Genomic DNA, 7120 nt, shown 5'->3' with positions numbered 1-7120 from the left:
TCTGGCTGGCGCTACACTCTGTGCATAACATATTTCTCTGGTTCCCAGAACAGTGTGTGCAGGGGAAGAGGGAGGAGGTATGCTTTGCACAGTGTAGCAACAGCCAGAACTGTGTAAGGATGTAAGGAAAGAAGGGGGTGTATTATTACTAATGTGAGTCACAAAGGGGGACAATATCACTAAGGGCGCCCACCCACTGGCGATTTTTTTTCCTTTGCGTTTTGCGTTTTTTCTCAAGAGCAATTAGTATTGAATGTACTCCTGTCCACTGGCATTTTTTTTTCGGTCCGTTGCAATTTTTAACATAGGAACTGTCAGTTGCATATGTGTCCTTATTTTTCTCTTAATGCACCCATGAATGTCAATGGAAATTAATGGAAAAGGCGCGAAAAAGCCGCGAAAATGCCGCGGAAAACGCGCCAAAAATGCGCGGAAAATGCTGCGTTTTTCATGCACGGAAATCGCAAACGCCAGTGGGTGGGCGCCCTAAGTAGGGGACACAGAAGGGAATCCGGTTGCTACATGTGGGCCACAGAGGGAAGCACTGTTGCTGAGTGAAAGCAACAGAAGAAATACTGTTATTTGTGGGGGCCACTTAGGAAGACACTACGACTAGTAGGGGCCATGGAGGGAGTTGTTATTAATAGTGGGGTTACAGTTATGGTTACACCCATTTGCACGAAGGGGTTTAAGTTTAGGACTTAAAATTCCCATCATTTAATGTCATAACTTACCACTAGGATGTCACACTAAAGCATTCTGATCCTACCTCAAGAACCACTAGGAATCTTAAGAACAATGGGACCAACTACAACTCAACATCTCACCTGCACCACAGTGCTCCCAGCCATGTTCTATATAGGGAACTGCAGCACAGGCAGCGCTAATCTATCTAATCTAGGTATATTAAGGCGAAGGCCCTCACTGACTGACTAGCCACTAATTCTCTAACTTCCTGGTGTCATACAAACGTGAAATTGGGCAGGAGCATTCTTTAGGTCCTAAATAGGAAAAGTAATGGTTTCACAACTCGATTATTCAATGCTAAGTGCAAAAGTAAGTGAAACCCTATGTAATCTACCTAATCAAATTCTCTAACTTACCGGTGTCGTACAAACTTTAAATTTGGCAAGACCATTCTTTAGTCCTAAATAGGAAACATAAAGGGGTCACAACTTGATTATTCAATTCTAAGTGCAAAAGTAAGTGACCCCTTATGTTATGTAACTTCCTGGTGTCGTACAGGCGTGAAATTTGGCACAAGCATTCTTTAGGTCCTAAATAGGAAAAGTAAACGGGTTGCAACTTGATCATTTACTTTTAAGTTCAAAAGTAAGTGACCCCCTATGTTATGTAACTTCCTGGTGTTGTGCAAACGTGAAATTTGGTACGACCATTCTTTAGATACTAAATAGAAAAAGTAAAGGGGTCGCAACTTAATCATTCAATTCTAAGTGCAAAAGTAAGTGACCCTCTATGTAATGTAACTAATGACACACATCTGAATCTCACAAACATGAAATTTGCCACATGCATTCTTTACGTTCTAAATAAGAAAAGTAAAGGGGTTGCAACTTCCATAATCAATTTTAAGCATAAAAAATGTGCGATACATGAGAAACCTCAGAAACCTTAAAGCCTAGGGAAATGATTTGTATAATGCAAAGAATCTACCTCACCTCTATGTGTATATACTGAGAACATTCTAATCCTCCTCTATGAGTATACTGAGGACAATCTAACACTCCTCTATGTGTATATACTCAAAAGAATGTAAGTCACCTCTGTGTGCATTTACTGAGTAGAAGAAAGCGGCCATGGACTGCAGGGATGGAGCATGCCTTTAAGGCTAAGAAGAGGCTGCAACCTTCAGTCTCGGGGTAAATTTGAATAAAAAGGGGTGTTACCTTTAAGGGTAAAAAGTGAAGAGAGTGAGAGGGGTGGCACATTCTACAGAGGGATATCAGTACATGCAGCCTGAGGAGAATCTAACGCTCCTCTATGTATATACATATTTTATTCCTTGGTTCTTCTAAAGTAACCATGACTTCATAATATTTTCTGTGCAAACAACACGTAAGCACCTGTACCAAATTAACTCAGGCAAAGCTGGGTATATCAGCTTGTTAAGTATTTGAGCTATGCTGCTGCTCCCTTTACAATATGTGGGCTGAAGTGCCCTTGTGCAACAAAAAGCTATAAATGTCCCTTAGGGCTAAACTACTCTTGTGTCACCTTCACTCTGTGAATAGAGGGGTCCAGGCAGTTGTTCAGTCGATCAGAAAGTGCTGGCACATATGGGTGATATGATATCCCATCACTACTGTATCTATGAAAGACATTTACATCCCATCACTAAGGTCTGGTCCATTAATAAAACCTGGGGATCTAAACAAGTAGTTGTATAAAGTTGTCCTCTAAAAAATTGAAGACATTTTAATTAAGAGATTTGCATCAAGACAAGTTACAGTATACAGTGCTGGCAAAAGAATATTGGGATTTTTCAATACGGTGTTGGGCCAGCTTTGGCCTCAATGAATACTGTAATCCTCCTAGGCATTCTTTAAACCAAATTCCAATAGATATATGGAAGGATTTGCTTTCATTCCCTGAGGAGAGCTTCAACGGGGGGATGATGGACATGTTGAGCATGCACGGATACAGCGTTTTAGTTCATCACAAAGATGCTAGATGGGATTAAGATCCAGACTTTAGGCTGGCCTAAGACATTTGTAGATGTTCTGCTCCTCAAACCAAGCCTCAACACTGTGTACTGTATGACATGGTGCTCGGTCATGTTGGTAGAGACAAGAAGCTGTACCAAATTATCGCCACAGTACTCATTGACGTTGAGGGTGGTCTTCACTATAACCAATGGCCCTAGTCCTTCCCAGCAGAAACACCCCCCACACCATAATAGAACCTCTTCAAAACTTCACTGTTGGGAAGAAGCAGTCGCATAGAAAAAGATCTCCGAGCACCTTCCAAGTACACCCATCCAATTGGAAGCTGGTGTACTGAGATTCTGTTGTCCACAACACTTGCTTCCACTCATTTAAAATCCAAGAACGACGCTCCAAGCACCATCCTGGGCACTTCTGTGCATTCACAGCTGTGATGTTGGGTGTTAGGACTAGCAGCATCTGCACTTGCTGCTGCATGTCTGGGATCTGCACTCGCTGCCTTTTGCCTAGGTCTGGCTGCTGGCAGACTCCCCGCCCCAATCAGCTGCTGGGGCGGGAGTTCTGACAGCATTTAAACGTGCCTGTTTCTCTCTAGCATTGCCAGTGTTAGTTTTGGATTTCCTGCTACACCAGCGTATTGCATAGCTCTGACTCCTGACTCCTGCTACTGACCCTCTGCCTTTGGACCTGACGTTGCCTTTGCCTGACCCTCTTGTACCGCGTACTCTCTTGTTGCTGACCCGGATTGCCTGACTCTCCTTGCTGTTGTTTGTTCCAGTGCCTGTCTGTTCGTTAGTCTCCTTGTCCCCCTTCCTTAGTGAGTGTAGGGACCGTCGCCCAGTTGTCGCCCTGGGGCTTAGCCCAGGGGGGCAAGTAGGAAGGGACAGGGGTTGCGGGTATTTTCAGGGATCTCCAGTTTCCCAGACCCCGAGTCCCGACAGTAACACTGGCCGAACGGAAGTCGGATCCCTACATCCGACCAGCAACCTTGAAACCCGCTATGGAGGCTGTGGCAGCCTTAGCCAACCAGGTACAGATTCTGACGGACCTGGTCCAGGACTTGACTGCTCGCCTGCAGCTTCAGGAGCAGCGAGGGGCTTCTAATATGATGCAGCTCCCTGCCACTCCTGGTACGGTTTCTGAACCCCGAGCTACACCTCCTGACTTCTTTTCCGGTGAGAGAAGTCAGTTTTTTGTGTTCAGAGAAGGCTGCAAGCTTTATTTTGACAGAGTACCAGAAAGTGGGTTTCGTGATAACTCGCCTGAGGGGAGAACCCCAAATTTGGGCCTTCTCCTTACCAGCTGACTCCCCCACCCGACAGTCACTAGACGCCTTTTTTGCTGCTTTGGGCCAGATCTATGACGAACCCGACCGTGCTGCCTACGCTGTCGCTAAACTGTTGTCCTTGCGACAGGGTCAGAAGATGGCAGAAGATTATTGTTCTCAATTCAGACAGCACTGCACTGAGTCGGGGTGGAACGACTCAGCCCTCAAGGACTTGTTCTTGACTGGTCTATCTGAGGACCTAAAGGAGCTGCTGGTGGCCCAGCTGGAGCCTGGTACCCTGGAACAAGCAATGTCATTAGCCATCCGAGCCGACCGGCGCCTGAGGGCCAGACTATCTGCTCGGCCCAGTCTGATCCATCCGGCCTTCCCGGCCACTTCTGCGGCAAGACCAACAACCTCACCTCCCCCCGCTGAACCCATGGAACTGGGGACGATGTCACCTAAACAGCGAAGGGAATATCGGTTAAAGAAGAACCTTTGTTTATATTGCGGAGAATCTGGTCATCGCATCGCTACCTGCGGAAAAAAACCTCGGCAGGAGAAACTTCCGCTCCTGGGCAGTTGTCAGGAGGACTGTCTAGGGGCTCAGGTACCCCCTGTTGTGTCTAAAATGTTCTTGCCCTGTGTTTTGAAGCTCCATTCCTTCTCTCGTGCAGGACAAGCCTTTGTTGATTCTGGGGCAGCAGCAAACTTTGTGAACTTTGATTTTGTGGCTCAGATTTTTGGTTCCTTGCTACGTTTAGATCCTCCTATTCAGATTGCAGGGGTAGACTCCACTCCCTTGCATGCCGGCCTCGTCAATCTGGTTACCCCAGAGTTGACATTCACCATAGGAGCCCAGCATACTGAGACTTGCACTTTCCTCGTTATGAAAGACTTGTCGGTGGACATAGTCTTAGGGCTCCCTTGGTTAAGAGAACACAATCCCATTATTAATTGGAACACGCTGGAGCTGGTCAAGTGGGGGTCCCACTGTACTAATCACATGAATCCAGTGCACCTGGATACTTCTGTTTTGGAGGGGGTCGAGTTACCAGACTATATTAATGAGTTTTCTGATGCTTTCTCCAAACAACTCTCTGAAGGATTGCCTCCTCTTAGAGAATTTGATTGTGAAATTGATCTGATCCCAGGTGTTAAACTCCCAAAGGGTCGGATCTACAATGTAACTGTTCCTGAGAGAGAGTCCAGAAAGGACAATATTCAGGACAGTTTGACAAAGGGATATATCACTACACCATGTGATATTCAGATGGATCCCGTTAGGGTGAAGGCTATCACGGAATGGGCTCAGCCAGTTACCCTAAAAGCCCTGCAGCGCTTCCTGGGGTTTGCTGAGTATTATTGTAAGTTCATCAAGAACTTCTCCGTGGTGGCTAAGCCTTTAACGGATCTCACCGGAAAGGGGGCGGATGTGAGTAATTGGTCGCCAGATGCACTTGCGGCCTTCACCACCCTGAAGGCTGCTCTCTCTTCAGCGCCCGTCCTCATCCAACCTGATCTATCCAGTCCGTTCGTGGTGGAGGTAGACGCCTCCGAGCTTGGAGTAGGAGCGGTACTGTCCCAAGGTACCTCCACACTCACAAACCTTAGGCTTTGTGCCTACTTTTCCAGAAAATTCTCCTCTACAGAACGTAATTACGACAGAGGTAACCGGGAGTTACTAGCTATTAAATGGGCTTTTGAGGAATGGAGGCACGTCCTGCAAGGGGCCCTCCATCAAATCACTGTACTTACAGACCACAAGAGCCTCATGTATCTAGACTCCGCCAAGAGGTTGAATGCTCGACAAGCCCACTGGGCTGGGTTCTTTTCACGGTTCAATTGTGCAGTGACTTACAGAACTGGTTCAAAGAATGTTAAAGCAGATGCCTTGTCTAAGAGTTTTTGTACCCCGGAACCTGCAGAATCCGCCGAATTTGCATTCAATATTCATGACAATTCGTCTTCCCAAGTTTCGCCGTTTCTCTGTAATTATGGTTTCCATCCTCGATTTGCACTCTCTACTCCTCCTGTTTCGAACACTCCACCCGCTAATACTGCTATTGATGAACTGTGCACAGTTTGGGCCCAGGTTCATAAGAACCTTCAGGGTTCCCAGGAGAAGGTACTTAGGCAGTCTAATAAGAAATGCACTATCACTGCACCTTTTTTGGTTGGGGAGCAAGTTTTATTGTCTTCTAAGAATTTGAGACGGAAGGTTCCGTCTTTAAAACTTGCACCGCGGTTTATTGGTCCTTTTTCTATTTTGCAGGTTATTAACCCACTGGTTTATAGATTATCTCTTCCTGGGGCTTGGAAGATTCATAATGTTTTTCATAAAAGCTTGCTAAAAAGATATGTGACTCCAGTTTTGCCCACCCGTGACCCGCCCTCTCCTACGCTGGTGCAAGGAGAATTTGAATTTGAGGTGGAAAGTATTGTTGACCCCAGGCGGCTTCGGCGCTCTATACAGTATCTGGTCCACTGGAGAGGGTTTGGCCCTGATGGACGGACTTGGGTTCCTGCCAGAGATGTTCATGCCCCACGTCCGGTCCGATTATTCCACAGGGCCCTCCCTCTTAAGCCTGCTCCGAGTCTTGGGGGTCCAGTGTGTCCCCGTAGAAGGGGGGGGGGGGGGGGTACTGTTAGGACTAGCAGCATCTGCACTTGCTGCTGCATGTCTGGGATCTGCACTCGCTGCCTTTTGCCTAGGTCTGGCTGCTGGCAGACTCCCCGCCCCAATCAGCTGCTGGGGCGGGAGTTCTGACAGCATTTAAACGTGCCTGTTTCTCTCTAGCATTGCCAGTGTTAGTTTTGGATTTCCTGCTACACCAGTGTACTGCATAGCTCTGACTCCTGACTCCTGCTACTGACCCTCTGCCTTTGGACCTGACGTTGCCTTTGCCTGACCCTCTTGTACAGCGTACTCTCTTGTTGCTGACCCGGATTGCCTGACTCTCCTTGCTGTTTTGTTCCAGTGTCTGTCTGTTTGTTAGTCCCCGTGTCCCCCTTCCTTAGTGAGTGTAGGGACCGTCGCCCAGTTGTCGCCCTGGGGCTTAGCCCAGGGGGGCAAGTAGGAATGGACAGGGGTTGCGGGTATTTTCAGGGATCTCCAGTTTCCCGGACCCCGAGTCCTGACATTGGGCTTGTGTGCCGCCACTCATCC

The sequence above is a fragment of the Eleutherodactylus coqui genome, chromosome 5 (genome assembly GCF_035609145.1).
Source record: "Eleutherodactylus coqui strain aEleCoq1 chromosome 5, aEleCoq1.hap1, whole genome shotgun sequence".
NCBI lineage: Eukaryota > Metazoa > Chordata > Amphibia > Anura > Eleutherodactylidae > Eleutherodactylus > Eleutherodactylus coqui.
Note: the sequence above shows the minus strand (reverse complement) of the source record.